The sequence below is a fragment of the Theropithecus gelada genome, chromosome 1 (assembly GCF_003255815.1).
Source record: "Theropithecus gelada isolate Dixy chromosome 1, Tgel_1.0, whole genome shotgun sequence".
Lineage (NCBI taxonomy): Eukaryota > Metazoa > Chordata > Mammalia > Primates > Cercopithecidae > Theropithecus > Theropithecus gelada.
In genome coordinates this window covers 108,836,712-108,857,112 of record NC_037668.1, presented here as the reverse complement: position 1 = coordinate 108,857,112, position 20,401 = coordinate 108,836,712, and positions in this window count along the sequence as shown.

Genomic DNA, 20,401 nt, shown 5'->3' with positions numbered 1-20,401 from the left:
ATTTCAACCAGTTATATTAGCATTATTTAAATTATCATAATTTCTAAAATTGAACTCACCTCTTACATGTTTTGAAAACATAATTCACAAACATAAATGTGATTTAAGTTACCATTAACTCTCATAAATAAGGAGAAACAACAAAAAAATCTCATTTGAAATATAATTTCAGAGTTTTGAAACTCAAGTTTATTCTGAGAAATGTATGTGAGGAAGAAAAGCATGGGAGAACAGACAAGAGATCATGAAATAAAGAAGGAGGAGAGAAAGGAGGAGGAAAGAAAAAGAGAAGAGGTAGAGAAAGGGAGAGAACAGGGCAGGATCAAGTGTGAATATGTGTGTGTTCTATTTCCCATTCCAGTGCCTTTCAACGAGAGGACTGGAAGCGCAATGAGAAAAAATTTATTTTTTAAACATGTACAATTATGGAGAAAAGGCCACGACATGCCAAAATGTTGAAAAAAAGCAGCCCCTGAGCTCTGACTAGAAGGATTATGAAACTCCAAAAATACACCAGACTGTGAGAACTACCACCTACATTTGCAATGTTTTACAAGTTAAAAATGTCACAGTGCATAAAAATAGTTTTTTTCACCCCTATGGACTGGTGGTTGGTGGTTTAACTTGAGAAGCAGACTGCTGTGGTAGTTTGAATAGCCTGAATATGCATTCACAGCATGGAAATAAAATGAAAAATGGCTTTCATCAGACTTTTCTTGTGTCCAGGAAACATATTTAGTCTTCTGTTTCCCTCAACGTCTTTTTAGAGAGGGGAAAAAAAAAAAGAATATCTGTTTTCAAAAATGCTTGTAATCAATCCTTTCAAATCCAAAGTGATTGTGTCAGTTTTTGTCATGATTACATAAAGGTCTTTTCATGATTCTTTGAAAAAAACTAAGTTGGCTAGGAAAAGTAAAATATGAAACAATGCCACACAATTTCTTAAGAATAGACTGATTTCTAAAGATATGCTGTGAAACCTGAACAGGCTTATTTTAAAGGCTTAGTTTTTCTATGTTCAGCACAGTAACTCACTGTTGAAAAGCTTCCAGCTTTGATCACGTACACACAAACAAAAGGGGCTCTCTTCCAATCTGCTTGGATTCTCTGTTCAGAGAGCTCTAGGTTTCTCTTGTGGATCTTCTGCTTCACAGTCCTGGGGCATCAGTAAACACCAAAGGTGTCCCAGACATATGACTAACAAGGTTTCTGTGTGGGGTTTGACTTTCAGTGTATCTGATGATAACACATTTCAAATAGCAACCCAGTCAGTGATTCCCTGAGCCTAGCGGGTCTCCATTTGGCTCCAAATGATCTGGGAGTGGATTTTTCTGTTTGAGGATTACTCATTTCTGTAATGGCCCAGCTTCTGTTGCTTTGACCCTTTGGTCACCTCTGCATCCTGGTGATCAAGCTACAATGATAGCTCATTCACTTGTTCAGCTGCAGCCACCCTGGTAAGCCAGGTAGGACCACAGAAGCAGGTGAAAACAACCCATTAGTAGAAACAGAAGCTTTTTTTTTTTTTTAAAAAAAAAAAAAAAAAAAAAAAAGCTCATATGTTTAATTCACCACTGAAGGCTTTTATTTCCCCCCCTTGAACTGTTTTTTTGTTTGTTTGTTGGTTGGTTTTTAACTTGTGGTTTTCCTTTTAACCCTGATGTTGGTTCATATAATCAAAAAATTACTGATAATGGAGAGTTGGAGGGCTCATTTTTTATTTTGCATTCTATCAGAGGGAAAAGCTAAGAAACTCTTTGAAGTCCTTAAAACATCTGGGATAGCATAAATGTTTCCACATAGTGTAACTGAGGAACAAGTTATCTTTCTTTATCCCCCTTGCCTTTTTTTTTTTTTTTTTTTTTCTCACTTTGTCTTTGAAGATACAGTTTTCTCTGCCAGGAACATTCTTTTACTCCTCCTTTTGCTAAATTCCTTGGGAAAACTAATCAGAACAGATGTCCTGGAGTTCATTGTGTTTCTTTTGTATGCCATTATAGATTTGGACTTTACACAAATCCTATTACACTTACAATTAATTATTAAGTATGTAATAATTATGCAGGGATTATCTGTTTAGTGTCCATCTCCCCCACACTCCAAATGGGTTGAGATGGGCATTGATTTTTTTTTATGTACATTTGTGGTTAGCAGAATTCCTGGCCCTTGTTGGAGGCACTCAATATTTGTTGAATTTCAAAAGTGATTAAATATATGAATGAATGAAGGAAACATCTCAGTAACCTTTTTCTTGGCTTTTTAGATTTTTTTTTTTTTAAGTATCTTTCTTGTTAATTCAATCAACTGTCTATACATTGGGCAAGTACTTTGGGCAATCCAAAGGCATGATCAAGAGACATCAGATCTTATTTCTCTGAGTTCCTGCTTTTCCTCACATGCCATACTCACTGTGGCCCAGCTCAGGTTTTTTTTTTTTTTTTTTCTTTTCCCCTGAGGTAGCCTGGCTCCATCCCCCAGGCTGGAAGTGCAGTGGCATGATCACTGCTCGCTGCAGTCTTGACCCTCCCGGGCTTAAGCAATTCTCCCACCTCAGCCTGCTGAGTAGCTGGGACTACGGGTGCATGCCACCACACCTGGCTACTTTTTGTATTTTTGTAGAGATGGCGTTTTGCCTTGTTGCCCAGGCTGGTCTCAAGCGATCCACCCGGGCTCAAGCGATGCACCTGCCTTGGCTTCCCAAAGTGCTGGGATTACTGTGCGGGGCCCAAACTCAGTCTTTAACTCTTATTTTGGTACCTCTGAGTGAGCAGAAATTAGGGAAAACACAAACAGATGGCAGTGACAATGAGGAGAGGAGCCTCAGGGCTAGAAGAGAGTGGAAAGTGAGCTGAGGTGGGGTTTACTGTTGAACAGCCAGGCTTGACTTTAAATTAGAAGTTGCAATTGGTTGAAGCAGACCTTTCAATCTCCGTTTTCAGAAAGCGTCTCGTCTCTGTGAGATTTTTTTTTTTCCTTCTAAAAGGCTCTCTGTCTTAACTTCCAGATCCAGTGATTACCTCCTAAAAAAGCAGCGTGTCCTCTGGGGTATTGTTCACTCCTTCAGAATGTCTGTGCTATACCAAATGTCTCTGCTGTGTCTGAATTCTGAGGGGCCTGCTCTTCCTAGAGGGCAAAGTAAAAGGAAATTAGGCTGTAGAATCTGACTATCTGGATTTGAGTCCTTACTTATTTGGCGAATCACTTCACTGCTCATGCCTGTCTTTTCTCATGTGAATGTCCACATCATCTACTTCATATTTTGTTGTGAGAATAAGATAAGGTGTTGAAACATTTTATACATCTTTACACAAATCTGCTCTTCCTCCTTCTTCCCAATACAAGATAAATATGCCCTAAAATATTACCAGATAGCTCTCTTTTATGCCATCAACCATCTCCTACAAGCAAAGCCTGAAAACCAAGCTACTATTTTTTTTTTTTTTTTTTAAATAATAAAACATCAGCAAAAGCTACTGTTTACTAAGTGCCTGCTGTGGTGAGGTGATCTAAATAGCAGTAATTAAATTTGAATAATTATTTTCTTTTATAGATTTAGAAACTGAGACTCAAAGTTTATGTGGCTGCATTTTCAATCCAGTTCTGAGTAGAAACACCATCTTTTAAAATCTCTATCCACAATGAAATCTTTCTTTTAAGAGGAATTCATTGATTTGTTGAGAATTTTAGATACTTGGATAGATTTGTGGGGGAAAGATTGGAGTCTTTAGGCTTCCAAAAAGTTTTTAACTTTAAACCCATGTTTTAAAACTGCACATGTGAACAAAATTTACATATAATTTGATGGATTTTATGAACTGCCTTAAGCCAGTTCACAGATCTTTGGCTTAATAATCCCTGATTAAGGTATAATGAGCCCCATGACATAAAATTCCTTTATAGTAAACAGCTAGCTTGGGACTCTGAGGTCAGAAGAAAGCTAGCTCAATGTGGCACACATACAGCAAACCCAGATTTTTCATCGGCAGCACATATGACATTTTGAGACCTTATAATTGTTTGTTATTAGGTCTGTACTGTGCATCGTAGGATGTTTCCAACAAGCATCCTTGTCTCCTTCACCCACTAGGTGCCAGTAATTAGTGTACCCTACTGCCCAGTTGTGAGACTACAAATGTCTCCAGAATTACCTACCATTCCCTGGAGGCAAAGATCTCCTCCAGTTGAAAGCCACCAAGCTAAACTCAACTGGGCACTAAGGCAGTATGTTTAAGCATCAGCTCCTACCAGTTGATGTTTTAAGTTGCTTAATATATGAATGTTTGTGTTTATTGAGCCATTAAAGCTTCACTTTCAGAGTAGGGTGGGGGTCCTTGGCAGCTGCCAAGCTGATTAGTTTTGCTTTTCTCCTGAAGGGAGAAAAGGCAAGGGGTGGTGGTGAGTGCAACTGTGCTCCAAAATACTTCCATCTCACATTTCACCACTTAAAGATTAATTTTAGTGAACAAACTACTTTTTTAGAAAGTAACCTTCCCCTTCCCAAGGGAAGATTAAATCATATTTGCACCTAATTGTGATTTTCCTAATTAGGTCTTGCTAAAAAAAATGTTTAATCTTTGAAAGCACTAGGCTTCAGTTCAAGCCATGAAGAAAAAAGTTAGGGGTGTCATATTCTAGAACCTAGGGTCACTGGGTTTCTCAGGGGACTGGGATCTGGAAGGCCACTGACATCACCTGCTCTGTGATCATGGGCAGTGTCCTGCCTACAGAAATGACTGGAAGGAAGATAATAGTGATGGTCTCTAGCAACTCTCCTTTCCCTGATCCCCCCACCTCACCCCAAAATTTGTATTTATTTAAGTAGAAAAGGAGTTGGTCAGGGAGAAACAGGAGTGTGTGTGTAAATAACCAAACACCAGGAGTGTGTATTTACTACTCATCTCAATCCCAGCAGTGAAATTTACATTTGATATTTAAAATAAGGCTCAGAGATACTAAAGATCTTATCTAACTTCAAACATTCATTGTTAGAGTTGATGTCTGACTCCATAGCTCCTGCTTTTCTCTTGCCTCCATCCTCTCCATTCCCTCTCTTCATCTTTCTTCTCTCCTTTCTCTTTTCTTTCTCCCCATTTTGTTCCTTCCTTGACTATCTGGATAAATGTGTATGTAAAATATAATAATTAAATAGGTTCCCATGAGCCACTATTCAACTTAACAATTAAGGCATCACAAAGGTAATTGTGTTTACTTCTATGATTCTTTTTTTTATATTCCTATCTCTCCCTACAGATAAGCATTATCTTAAATTTAGTGCTTATTGTTGCCTTGGTTTTTAAAACTTTACGTACACACACACACAGTCATACCTCCATATGAGCAAGTATTGGTTGCCGAACTCCCCGTGAATACTAAAATCTATGGGTGCTCAAGTCCCTGATATAAAATGTGTTTGCATATTACTATGCTTATCCTCTCATATACTTTAAATCATCTTCAGATTACTTATAATACCTAATACAATGAAAATACTATGTTAATAGTTGTTATACTGTATTGTTTAGGGAATAATGACAAGAAAAAAGTCTGTGCATGCTCAGTACAGACACATTATTTTTTTTCTGAATATTTTTGATGCACAGTTGAATCCATGGATGTGGAGCACACAGATTTGGAGGGCCAATTGTATTGTATATATGAATACCTGAATGACATATAATCAGAAACAGCTAGAAACCTCTGGCAGAAGCCATTCAAATACATGGGTAGGATAAGTTGAATTACCAACTTTAAGTGAAATTCACTCAGCCTAAAAGAAAACTCCCATCTTCAAGCAAGTACCAGAGAAAAACATACAATCTGTTATTTTTAAAGGGCTGGCAAATTAAACAACCCAATATTGTATTCCTAGGAGTCATCTATGTTTTGGCTGATAGCTAAAAGTCATTTATTTGTAAAGCTGTAAAACGTACTATCTTGTGACTGTGTCATATTTATTTCACATTTTTTCGATCATTGGGTAAATGAGTCCCTTTCACAGTTTTTCTATTATAAATCATGCTACTATGAACATTTGACTACACGTTTCTTGGTTCAAGACATCTATCCATAGGTGTATCTTCTAGTATTATAGGACAGACTCCTATAAGTAGTATTGTTGAGGCACAGGGAATGCGCAACTCTTTGAGATGCTGCCAAACTGCTTTTCATGAGGATTTTTCCAACTTACACTCCTCCCAAGAATATCTGAGAGTCTGTATTGATGTGCATCATTTCCTACACTTGATATTTCAGACACTTTGCCAATCTAGTGGGTGTAAAGTGACATCTCATTATGATCTTAGTTCAGATTTTTCCAATTCCTAGTGAGGTAGAGCATCTTCCTATACATTTATTTGCCAGTTGAGTTCCCTTCTGTATGAAATGACTGCCTATCCTTTTGCCCATTTCTAGCTTTATTCTTTTTCTTATTAATTTGCAGAAGTTTTAATAAACATTTTAAACTATAATCTAGTTTATGTTTTACAACTATTTGATCCCAGTTTGTGCCTTGTCTTTGTTTTTAAAATAGTGGGCATGACTTCTGCTTTTCATACTACATGTTGACATCTCAGGAAAAGCAACACTGTTGTTCATATTGGTCTCGTCCAGTTTTTCCTCTTTATCCTTAAAAATTATGGAACACTGCTTTGAGTATTCCTCCTTTTCAGGCTTTTATGATTTCACTGGTGCCCAGATATAATCTATAGTATGTACAGAAAAGTTTTCACTTTGTCAAGGAATTGGAAATAAAGATGTGCTGGACATACGTTCATTTCAGAGGAAGCAAGGGATAGGTGTGTGCTAGAGTCTTTAGCTTATATAGCAAGATGACAGCACCTGGACAATTGCATCTTGGAGGCAAGATTAGATGCATGAGGCAGAAAGTGGCCTCTTCTTCAGAATGAAACTTACAATAGGGAAACTATTTGTCCCTGGTTCTCTAATTTCTTCTTTTAGAGACTAAGTCAACTGTATTTATCTTCCCCAAATTTGTTTAGTTTCCCCACAGTGCTGGAATTCTCATAATTCAAAATTGATTAGAGTTTAGAAACAAAATCCCCAGGTAACTATTTTTTGTGGCTTTTACTTCGAAGTGCCAAGTCTAAGGAAAGAGTCTATTTAAGTTAATTACACCTTGGGGATACAGGCTTCATTTGGGCCTTGCAGAATTCCAATTAAATAGAATTGGGGACCCAACTCACCTCATCCATTTGTGAGAGTGGCTTCTGGAAAGGAGAAAAGAAACATTTTATAATCCCATCCAGACAGAAAACTTGGACGATGGCTACTGCTCATTGAAGGACTGGAGGCACCTGCGTCATTTCTTGGAATTTGAAAAACTATCTGTTTGGTTAAACTTTTTCTATTTTTCTTCTAGATAAAGCTAGGAATACTTTAATTGGGTAAAATAAATGTGATAATGGTCATTGACATACCTTGTTTAACATTCATCTGATAACCATATAGCAGAATAACAATTTCAGGTATTGCTAAATATGCATCAAATAATCTTTATATTTTATTTCATTTAATTACGATATAAATGTGCATGCTTGACGTTTAGTTGAGCCAGGTGGTATGGGTGATTGCTAACAGCATAGTTCAGTAAATTGTACAAATTTTGGGGGAAGAAAATGCAAATCATTTCACAGAAAGAACTTGGTTAAAAAATGGGCTCTAATAATGTCCAGTTTTATGACTTCATACAACTTGTTCTCTTGAGAGCCTATTCCATAGTGTTCAAAATGGGTCAAATATTTAATTCCAAGTGATGCTGTGAGAATAAGGAAATATATGTGTATGAAGTCTGGCATGAAGTAAATGCTCAAAATAGTAACTACAATACATTAATGATTTCCTTACTTTTTGCTAAAAATATTTAGTTCATCTTAAGGTTTTTTTTTTTTTTTTTTTCCCCCATTAAGTAAACCTGGTAACCATCTAATTCTCCTTTCCTGATTATGAAGAAAAGGCAATTTTCAAGTGAACTTTTAGACTCTCTTAAAGTTAGGATGGGATTATAGCTTTTCTAATGTATAAAGTAACTATTTTTTATTTTACTAATCTCTGTGGGAAACATTACTAAGAGTGTGTGCTGAGAAATGAGAAAGTTGTTTTTTAATAGATCCTTTAGGTTTACAGAAATGACTGATGACAGAAAAACAAAAAAATTCATCAGATAAGCATAAGTGAGCAGTATTGATAAATTTCAGTACTATCACAGAGTAGCATGAAAAATGCTTGTATAAGTAAAGCCAATGGGGAGACAGAATATTAAAATCATTTGGAAAGGAATATGTTAACATCTGTTAAAATTTACATATGGACAAATGTTTAACTGACAAATCTTAGAGAATTAGCTAGTATATAATATGATCAGTAATTTAAACAACATTTATTGAGAGCTGTGAAATACTATGGAAAGGGCAGTAGCTTTAGATTCAGATGGGACTGGGTTTGAATATTGGCTCAATTTATTTTCTATTTGTTCAAGTTCAAACATATTGTTCCCCTTTGAGTGACATTTTCCTTGAGTATAGCATAGAACTAAAATGCCTATTGGGAATTAAAAATATATTGCATATGAAATTCATAACATAATACTTGAAAAGATGTAGGCTCTCAATATATGGAAGCCATCAAAATAATAATTATCATAATTGGTTAAATATGGAAGCATAATATTAGGACAGGTATGAATAAATACGTAGTTTTCCTAAAGTAATTTAAATATTAGTCTAGTAAAGAAATAAAGTATAATTCAACATTGGCTAGAAATAAACTACCTTTAGGACATCTATGTATAGAATGTTGTAAAATCATAGAGGGCAGAGTTACAAACTGATGAATTCAGTTTAAAAAATGGTAATTCGATGGACAGAATATAGTAACAATATTATTAGCAGTGGAATTACACTTTTTATGGCAGTATATGCAGGAAACAGCAAACTATTTAATATGGCTTAGCAAATTACCCTCAAAATTTAATACGTGTAAAGATTACCTGGAAAAATTCTTAAAATTATAGTTTTCTAGACTTGTCCTTAGGAAATTATAATTTGTTGCTGATGTAAAATACTCCAAAACCTACTTTTTTTTTTTTTTTTTTTTTAAGATGGGGTCTGTGTCTTATAGGCTGGAGTAAAGTGGCTCAAGTATAGCTCACTGCAACCTTAAACTCCTGGACTCAAGTGATCCTCCTGCCTCAGCCTCAAGAGTAGTTGGGACCACAGTCACAGGCCACCAGGCTTGGCTAAAAATCTACATTTAAAAAAAAAAAAAAGAAAAGAAAGCAATCAAGTGATTTTGATGTAGGTGGTTTTCTGACCCTGTTAAATGCAAGGGCCTAATAAAATATAAAGTATAGATTGGAAATATTCAAGTCAACGAGTCAAATTAGAACATTATTAGGAGTGTCCTGGTCAGAGAAAATCAGACTGCACAGCAGAAAATGTTTTATGAGATATCAGGGACATAGATAATACAACTTGATGGTTGTTTTCTTGTAAGGCACACAAACACTTTGAAGGCAACTAAAAGTTGAATTCCCCATGGTTAGTTAATCCTTTCCTCCTATTTGTTTTTGATATACAACTCTTCACTTATATTTCTTCTCTACCACTCATTCTCTCCTCCTTTTAAGGAAGGCTTATGTATTGATGCTTCTTCACAGAGTGATGCGTTCACTACCATTTTATTTTTGGTGGGCCATTCCCTGTTGAAATACAAGCATACCTGCACATATGCATTAAGGATTCACAACCAATTCATTCCTAGGTTTGAGAAATTTATATAATCCTTTTCTGTAGGCTAATTAGATGAAAAAGCTCCACATGGTGTTATAAGGACTAACTGGAAAAATAGTAGAAGGAGATCTAGAGTTATTCTTGGTCGAGGTTGACAAGGAAAGGGTGGAAATTATGCTAGCCCTCTGTATAAGATTCCAGTGTAGTTACCACCAGAAACTACAAGGACACTAAACACATTAAAAATATACCGACCTTCCTAACTGAGGAAAAACAAATAAGATGCTATTATACCATTTTATAAAAAATAAAAAAAAATGTATCAGATAAGCGTCAGTGAGCAGTATTGATAAATTTTCAGTACTATCACAGAGTAGAGTGAAAAATGCTTATGTAAGTAAAGCCGGTGGGGATACAGACTATTAAAACCATTTTGGAAAGGAATCTGTTAGCATCTGTTAAAATTTACATACAGACATATCTGTAAAACAGCATTCCAGCTTTTAGGGATAGTTGATTAAAGATATGAAATCACCAGTATGGACAAGTATACATATGAAGACATTTAATGGATTATTGTTTTTATTGGCTCACAAACAAAGAATCTTGAGTGTCTATTGATAGATAAATAGTTAAAAATTATGGTATATATCTAACAAGATATACTAGTTAGCTATTAAAATAATGAGTCGGATCTATATGTATTGACCCAAAGGAATGTCATGATATATTATGAAGTGAAAAGAGTAAGCTTCAGAGTTGTGGATATAGAACATTGTGATCTTTGTGACAAACAAGGTGTAGAAAGACACCTAACAAACTCTCATACTTTTCATGACCTCAGAATGGTAAGATTGAGACTGTCTGTCTACGGTTTGTATTAGATTGGTACAAAAGTAATTGCAGTTATTGCCATTAAAAGTAAAGACAAACCACAATTACGTTGGCACCAACCTAATATTTTAATGCAACTATATATTGCTAATGTAATATTTAAAAATGTAACCAAGTATAGTGGAGAGGATGAGATTTAGTAAGAAAGGTGGCATCTACTGACAACAGGGTTCAATACATCCTGTTACAGGTGACCCACATATGCAAAATTAAGGCTCATCCTTGTATACGAAAAGCTGGCAATTTTTATTTTTTATTTTTGACATGGATAATGTTTGATGAAGCCAAGAATTAGTAATATGTTATTGACAAATTTCTTGTAATATTTATTTTTCTTTAAAATTAAGGCTTATCTTACAAAAAATGAATTATTTCCAAAAGTTTTGAAATTTTGAACAGAAATTCCAGGAAGCCTGAAGCATCTGGGTAATGTATGAATCACAAGGAAGGAATCTATCACTATCTGGACAAAGCTTTTCTTAAAAACATAAGCAGGGCGATAGGTCATGGGCGGTCGATTACTTTATTTGTAATGACATAAGTAAATATTAACAGAACTGCACTCTTTAGAATAATTGATGACTAGTTAAAAAGAACTTACACATTTCTTATGCAGAGTTTTAAGGAGTTGATTTTATCCTCTTTTATTCTCCTTTCACCACCCCTTTTTAGAGATTTTCTGGAAATAAAGAAAGTGAGTAGTTTCCTACTGAGAAGTTTCTTTTTACACCCAAGGAAGGGAAGAATATGTGTGCTCAGCAATTCTCATTTTGATCATTTAATTTTATAACTGACTTAACACTTGGATCAAAAGCCTTTCTCACAAAATCCATGTAATAGAGATATATTAACATTAATTCTGCTTGACCATCAGGTTACACCTTGTCACTCATTAATATGTTTCATGTATACATATTTATCAATCATCATATTTAGGGAAAGGAAATAGTAATAAAGAACCAAACAGACCAAGTCTCTGCCTCATGGAAATTGCTTTGTTTCAAAGTGATTATCAGACTGATCTCTCCCTATATATCACGTGTCATTTCCATTCAGACCCAAGGAAGTGATCAGAATTTTTGCCCCCTTTTAATTGGCTATATTGTTTCCATTTAGCTGATATTTTAGACTTTATACTATATTGAGCATAGTTTGTAACTTGGAATTTTCTTGTATTGAACAATACCTCATTTTATGATTTTTAACTGCCTATTGTTTAAAAAATGATATTTGACAGTGGTTTAAGTATTACATTGATGTATTCACTCAGTCAAAAAATGATTGCTTCCTAAGTCAGGCACTATGCTAAGCCTTAGAATGATTATTCTAAGCAAAAGTTATGGCCTACTAGGGGAGAATAGGTGATTAAATGCTATGATACACACAGGGCTGGCTTTCTGGGTGTGTCGTCTGTGTAGTTACACAGGGCCCTGCACTCAGAAGCACCTGTGCTGGTTTTAATGCTCTGTTGTTGCTGTCTGGACAATCTCAATAGTTTTATTTTTGAACTTGTGCTCTGTTGTGCATTGGAACAATTGAGGATGTATGTGATTGTAGGAGATATATACAATATACATTTCTGCTGTCATTTTTTTGCCTCCTCATTGTCATATAGCATATGTCATATGTCATATGCCCTGTGCATGCAGAATGTGTTTTTCTCTAATGCATGAGAGTTCAGCAAGACTCAAAGATAGCACAAGATTACTGTGCTATGTCTACGACTGAGGAAGTGCACTAAGAATCTTGCAAGCTATATTTTCTGTTGAAACCAGAACTTGCTTCAAACACAGAAACAAGGCAATTATGTCTTAAACACAGTGGTTAGGGAGCCCTATCATACCCTTTATCTAATATTATTTCCCTGTATTACCCAACCATTTGAATATGAGGACATAGAAGTGATGAGAAAGATAGGGCAATCCGTAGGTTATTTTCCTGTCAGTTCTTCCTTACTCATCAGAACAATGAAGGTAGACAATGTAAGCAGAATTTGCATGCATCTGAAAGTTTAATAAAAACAGCTGAGATAGTTTTGTGTTAGGTTTGTATCATTCTAGTAAGAAAATATTATGTATACACTAGTTATAAAATTTGAAATGTGCAATTTCAGTGATTCTGCGTATGTTTAATACTATCATGTTTTCACTTAAAATTGACATTTTAAAACATAAAGAATGGTAAAATTCATGCTAATAATTATTTACAGATTTTTACAAGTTAGAATGACACTAAATATCAAATTAAAAAACACCACGAGAAATCTAGAGAGACCATAGAAGAAAGGAAAAAGCCTTACATTTTGATAACATTAGTGGCAATATTTTTCCTATTTTTTTTTTTTTTTTTGAATGAGGAGTTCCACATTTTTTTTATTGGGCCTCACAAAGTATGTAACTGGACTAGATCAAGGACGTGCAGTTTTCACATTTTCCTGATGACACTCAACCAGAAGCAGCAGAGCTGATACTGAAGTCTACATGTGGATAATTCCAATGCTTTTAACCACTATAGTATATTGTATAAAAACTTAGCTGTGCTATTATGATGATGGTAGGGATGCAGCAGAAAGAAGAGGGAGAGAAAAAAGTGGATTATAGATTATGAAGGAGGACACCTCTTCAAAACCCTGGTACAATGCTAACACTAGAAAAATGGCATTAGGGAATCTGATTATTGGCCTTCACTCTGACCATTTTCCTGTGATTGCTTTGGCAAAAGGAAGATTTTTGGATACAAAGCCATTTATTGTTTTTCAAACTATGTTTTACAGGCCATCAACTTGTCATTCTGTTTATAAATAAATAGGATTCTGAAAGAGGATTAGGGTTTATACTCCGGATTAATCATCTGTTGATAATCCCCCTGTAATGTATATTATTATTTCATAAAAAGTATATACTGAAAATAAATACATAAAGAAATATTTAAAAAGAAAACTTCAGGGTACTTTGAAGACTTTTGTCCCTTCTTCAGGCAGTAAAGGGGTCCAATATACAGATGACCCTCATATGTACAGGTTTCACATTGGCTGATATTTGAAATAAGTGAAAATAAATGGTTGAATTAGCAACTGCTTAAACTCTGCTCCCAAGAGCTTGATAATAAATATATGTCAACTGCAAGGACAGTGTAGTGTGCCAAGGCTGCTGTTGCAGACACTAGTGTTATGCCACCAGGGAGATAACATGTGAGAGTTAAGACTGAAAGTGGTCTCAACAAGCTGAAAGAATGGATTGAAATGAGTGAGATAAGATCCTACAGTGATCATTATAAAGTCTTGTGATTTGGTTCAAAATATTGTGTGTGTCAATGTAGGATAGAAAAAATGTATTCCACATTGTTGTACTTAGTGGTTTTCACTGAGTGTGAGTTTAATATTTGTCAACAGTGAGTTATCAAAACCAAAAAAGACAGTCTGGTCATAGCTTGCATTAATAGAAGTAGAAAACCTCAAACAAGGGAGGAATTATCCCAGGAAATCAGAAAAGAGTAGGGCTGACTACACTAGTCATATTACAGCATAAAAATTATATTAAAAGGCAGATTAAATAAACATTTGAAGAAAATGGGAATATTTTATCTGTAGAAAGAAAGGTATTGGGGGCACATAATAACTGTCTCTGCTTTTTAAAGGGATGATATATAACAGATGGGTAAAATTTATTCCTTGCAACTCAAGTAGATGTATGACTTTTGAAAGGAAGTTATGGAGAGGCCATGTGTGATCCAATAGAAGGAACAAGTTAATTGTAGCTCTTCCATTAATGTCACTACTGCTGTCTATACCCTAAGGGAAAGAAATTATTGTGTCAAAGGGATACCTGCACTTGTATGTATATTTCCGCACTAGTCACAATAGCAAAGATGGAGTCAACCTGCATCCATCAACAAATGTGTAAAGAAAATGTGATATATATATAACACATCATATGTTATATATATATGATATGTTACATATAATCAATATGATATGGCTTATATATACCATAGAATATTACTCATCCATAAAAATAATGCAATCATGTCTTGCAGCAACATGGATGGAACTGGAAGCCATTTTTCTAAGTAAAATAACTCAAACAGGAAGTCAAGTAACCCATGTTCTCACTTATAAGCGGGAGTTAAACAAAGGATACACATGAACATATAGAGTGGAATAATAGATACTGAATTCTACAAAAGATGGGAGGGTTATGGTGGGCTGAGGACTGCAAAATTATCTATTGGGTACAATGTTCACTATTCGAGTGATGGGTACACTAGAAAACCAGACTCAACCATTACACAAAACATGTGAGTAAGAAATCTGTGCTTGTACCTCCTAAATCTATAGCAATAAAAAAGAAAGCAGACTGGACACTTTTCCAAGCTGTGAATTCACTTGCATTGAAAGTTCATAAGATACTGGAAATTCAAGTTATCACTGTAAAAGATTCCTTTGCTGATTGACAGTTTGGACTAGATAAGCTCTCAGTTTCCTACCAAGTTACAACATACTTCAAGAATCAAATTGAAATGGGAAATTAGACACCATGTGAATGATGACTACTGCTAATAAACAATATCTTTGTCATAATATTAGTTTTCTTAACTTACTATACCATAGGAATATTCTTTTTTGTCTGTAGTGGCACTAGTAGACGATTATTCATTTTCTACCATGTATTTTAACTACGGAATAATTATTTGGAAAAACATTTTACTAAATCGAATTCACAATAAAAATTCTTGTTTGTAAAATAATGAAAACACAAGAATAGAAGTCATGATATTTAAACCATTTTCTTCCCAGATATCTGTATATATTATCTGTCTTTATTTGTAGTTCTCACATTATTTTACAAAATAAATAATAAGCCTTCAGCTTAATATTCAAAAAGTGTAAAATATAACTAGTCATGGTTAACTGTGAAAATAATTATAAAGAAAATACTTTTTCCCACTTTTTTTTTTGATAGTTTGCCAGTGTTCTATAATAATGGACTCTGGGATAAATGCTAAAGCTGGCTGGATTTGATCAAAGCTCTTTCTTGTCATTTCCATCTCTTAAAAGACTCACCAAACAGACATGGTCAAAGATTAGGCAGTCGAGTTTATCTATTCCAGCCTCTTTTGTACAGAAAATTGTACACTTTAAAAGCCAAGAAGATAGAGTATCAGACAAGAATATGATTCATCTTATTGTAAATGTAATTTGGTACTATCCAATATGAGAAATTATAAATCACAGACATATTCAGTGAAATCAAACCAAATTATAAGATAAATTTTAATTTTAAACAGAAATGTTAAATTCATTCTCTTCCTAGAGCTCATGCACCAGCTCTAGGCAGATAGATATTTGAGTGTCAGCATTAATCCAGCAACAGAAAAGTAAAGCAAGCCAAACAAACAAAAAGCAACAAGTAAAAGTTCATGAAGTGGAGTTTACCCTGTACTATACTTTCTGCTTCATAATTGTAAACCACAGTAATGTGTGTGCCTACGTGCGATTACCAAGTCTTATTTTTCTCAGATGATGAGTTACAAGAAATATCTATGAAAGGTAGTTAACTCTTTCCAACAGAGGCAGGCTATCAGGACAGCAAGTAGAAAGAAAGCATTTGGCCTGAGGCCTACTGTTACTGGTAAACCACAGTTTCTTGCACTGCCGCTATAATTTAAATTAAGTAGAAGGCAGGTTTATAAACTCACATTATGACCCAAACTTTATGGTTCTTTTATATCTCCTGGGTTCTGATCACATTGAAACTTTCTCTCTCTGAAGCAATTTAATACAAACATTCCTTTGGCAGACTATAAAATGTGATTTTTCATCAACCTTTTATAGATATGTTGGGTGCATATTGTATGCCCAGTTGGAAAAGGGGTTGGGGTGGGGGACGAAGAACTGATGACAATGTAAGCATTGAAACTTATGTGTTGTACTCCTATAAAATATGTACATGAAAAATAAAGATCTTCCTAACCCATTTTGTGTGTGTGTGTGTGTGTGTGTAGACGACAGACAAACAAAATTTTGGCTGAACATCTTAGTCTGTGAACAAGTAGCACTAAAAAGCTCAACAGTTAGAAATTTTCTAGCCCTCAAAGTCATCTTCGATTCTCTCTCCTTTCCAGCCCCCACAAACTGTTTCTTTCTGAAAGTGGAAAATCTCTTGTGCCTGTGAGTCCAATTCTAAGCCATAACCCCTAAACATGTAAGTAGAATGAAGAACAAGAGAATAGTAAGGTTTCTACCTCATAATTTTATTATAAAAGGTAAGCTAAAAATAATGCCAGGTGTTTTAAGAGCATTGTACTCTTAAAAAAAAACTGGGAAAAATCGAGTATGGAAAAAAATATGGTGGGGACAGTTGCAAGATTTGAGCAGGGAGAAATGGACTAAAAAGAAATGTATGGGTTCTATATTTGCTGTGTAAAAACCCATAAATGTATATAATGATGAAACCCTTGGAAATCTAAGGCACTTAATGTAATGGCTATTTGGTTTTGGAGTAGTCATTTGATAATACTACCATCAGTTACAACTTTTAAAATGACATATTTCAAATAATTCTAGCTCTGCAGGCAGAATGAAATTGCCAGCCAATTCAATTTTCTCTCAGAAATTCTTTCCTTACTTTCTCCAAGATCAGAATGTAAGGGGACAGATTGTTTTACATATGTGATGAAGATAGTGAATTGCTCTGAAACTAAAATTAGGAGGCAATGGCAACAATTATGGTGATGGGGTACCCATTTGAATCTCAGTGCTTTGAATATTTTTTAAGGGAGGAGTCAGTTACTATAAAAAAAAAATGTTAAAAAGTAAGCCATTTATTCCATCACAAAACAAAGCAAAAATCCAAAAAATGATAATTAGGACCGGTGATAGATGTATCAACTAAGTTGATTGTGGTAATCATTTAACAGTATCTATGTATACCAAATCATATAGTGTACATTAAACTTACACAAGTTTACTTCTCAGTTATACCTCAATAAATCTGGGGAAAATAGACACTTAATATGGAAGGAAATGAAATCAACTAAGTTGGTGACATTAGACATATCCGTACAATGAGGGATTGTGTGTGTGCATATCTGTGTGTATATATACACACATAAACAATGGACTATTATTCGGCCTTTAAAAAGAAATAGATCCTGTTAATTTTTGACAACATAGATAAAGCTGGAGAACATTATGTTAGGTCAAATAAGCCAGGTGTAGAAAGATATTGCATGGTATCACTTATATGTGGAATCTAAAAAGTTAAACTCAGAAACAGAGTGGAATGATGGTTGCCAGGGGAGGGAGAAGTAGGGAGATGTTGGTCAAAGAGTACAAACCTTTAATTATGAGATATACATGTGTTCTGGAGGCTTAATGTACAGCATGATGACTATAATAAATAGTAATATATAGTTAAAATGCCCTAAAAGAATAGATCTTAAGTATTCTTACCACACACAAATGGTAAATATGTGAAATGGATATGTTAATTAACTTGATTGCGGTAATCATTTTACAATGTATATGTGTATCAAAACATACACCTTGAATATATACAATTTATTTTTGTCAATTATACCTTAACAAACCTGGAAAAAAAGCGACATTTAATATTGAAGCAAAGAAACCAATTAAGTTGATGAAAAACTTAGTAACAGGTGAACAATGTGTTCATTACCCAGGGCAAGAGAAGATAGACTGATGAAGTGTAGATAAACTGAGCTCTGTTCTGAATTTGGCCTGCTAGATATATTCATAATCTCTACATTCCATTTGTGCTCCATTGTGGCTGCATGATCACTCATGGCCTTTCTACATTTTATTGGTATTGCATGTGTTCATAACCCCACTCCATGATACTAGACCAAATCCCAAGGATATTAACAAAGTAGATTGATGGGGAGCCCCTTGAAAGATGGCTCTTAGTGGACTGCCCCTGCTGTGGAATCATTCAGGACTGGGTAGTAGTCCCTAAATGTTTCTAATATGTCATCATTGCTTGAGTATTTGTAAATTTCAGCAGCACATAAATTTTTTAAAATATATTTTTCATTTCCCTTAAGTAAAATAATATCTCATACATTTCTGTTTTCTCAAGTTTCTGAAAGAAGAAAATACGTGGGAAAAAGTAATAGGGGTAACTAAAATGAAAATCTCCATTTCTGAGGTTAAAGAGCATTTTCCCATGAGCATGTAAGATATTCTGTAGTACTGTGACTTTAAAAAATCCAAGTTATGCACTTTAACTTTGTAAGTCTATGATTTACTTAAGCCCCTTTCCTTAGTTCACCAAATATTTTCATTTAGGTATCTTATCCCATACATTTTCAATGAAAATTTACAGGCTGGTAGCTACATACTGAAAATAAATCCTGCTTTTTCAACTGGATCACACATGTACTCTGATTTCCCTTTTAACAAGAAATACTTGAGTTTTCACTTTTTTTTTTTTTTTAAATGAGAAATTATCCAAATGCTACTAAGTTCAAGGGAATTAGCCTTTGCTTTTCCTAGAAAAAAAAAAAAAAAAACATGATGAAAAATTATAATTTCTCTGATAACGGTTCTCCTAAAGCTACTTTTCTACAGTGCTCCCAGCTGATGTTGTGTTTCATGATGGAAAAACATGAATTGTTGCAATTTCATAAAATAATGAAGAAGTATCCACAGTACTCAAAATTGATTTACAAGAAAATGTCTACTTTTTTTCTTCTTCATGTTATACCAGAAGGAAATACCTTAGCACTGGAACTCAATTTGGAAACAAAATGAAAAAGCAAAATAGAACTGAAAAATAACAGCGAATAGATTTTTTTCGATTGTTTGTTTTCTCCCAGTATACATGCTTCTAAAAAGTACCACTGGAGGAACTGTGTACAGGTAATTTCAAAAGTATTTTCCTGTAGGAGAGACAGATTCTTTTGCTTTCCGGGTTGATACAACTACTTTTAGTTTTACGGGTTAAAAAATAGTGGGCATTCAAATTAACAAAAGATACAGGCTTAGTGTATAGGCACTGCTTCTTGAAATTTAATCAGTTTTCTAACTATCTAATGCCTTGTATGAGATTGTTGTTGCAGTGAAATGGCAGACATTAATAAAATAGTATTCACTGTAATAGACAGAGGATATAAATTATCTTTTTTAAAAAAGTCCCTCATAAGGAGGACAGCTACAGGTCTGTCATAGAATTTTTAAAAACATGGGACATACAGCACAGTGTTCAACATTCACCTTTAACCATACTGATGGCCAATTGGCCAGTATTCAAGCCAACATTTTAAAGCAACCAATAGGATTATAATTTACATAGTGTAAGGTAATGGCTTAATTTTATTGGTGGTGCTATTCCTGTTAACATGGTCCATTTTCTCTGATAGGGTATCTAAAACCTAAAAGGAAGAAATCAAAATAAGAAGAGGATTTAGAGAGGGATTCTCAGATAAAAGTGACTTTTCTAAGAGATGAGTAGGGTATTATATAATTGCTTCCTAGATATGTTTCCTTTTTTATATTTATGGTATTTGTAAATTGAATGCTTTTATTTTTTTTTAATTTATTTATTATTATTATACTTTAAGTTGTAGGGTACATGTGCATAACGTGCAGGTTTGTTACATATGTATACTTGTGGCATGTTGGTCTACTGCACCCATCAACTCGTCATTTACATCAGGTATAACTCCCAATGCAATCCCTCCCCCCTCCCCAGTCCCCATGATAGGCCCCGGTGTGTGATGTTCCCCTTCCTGAGTCCAAG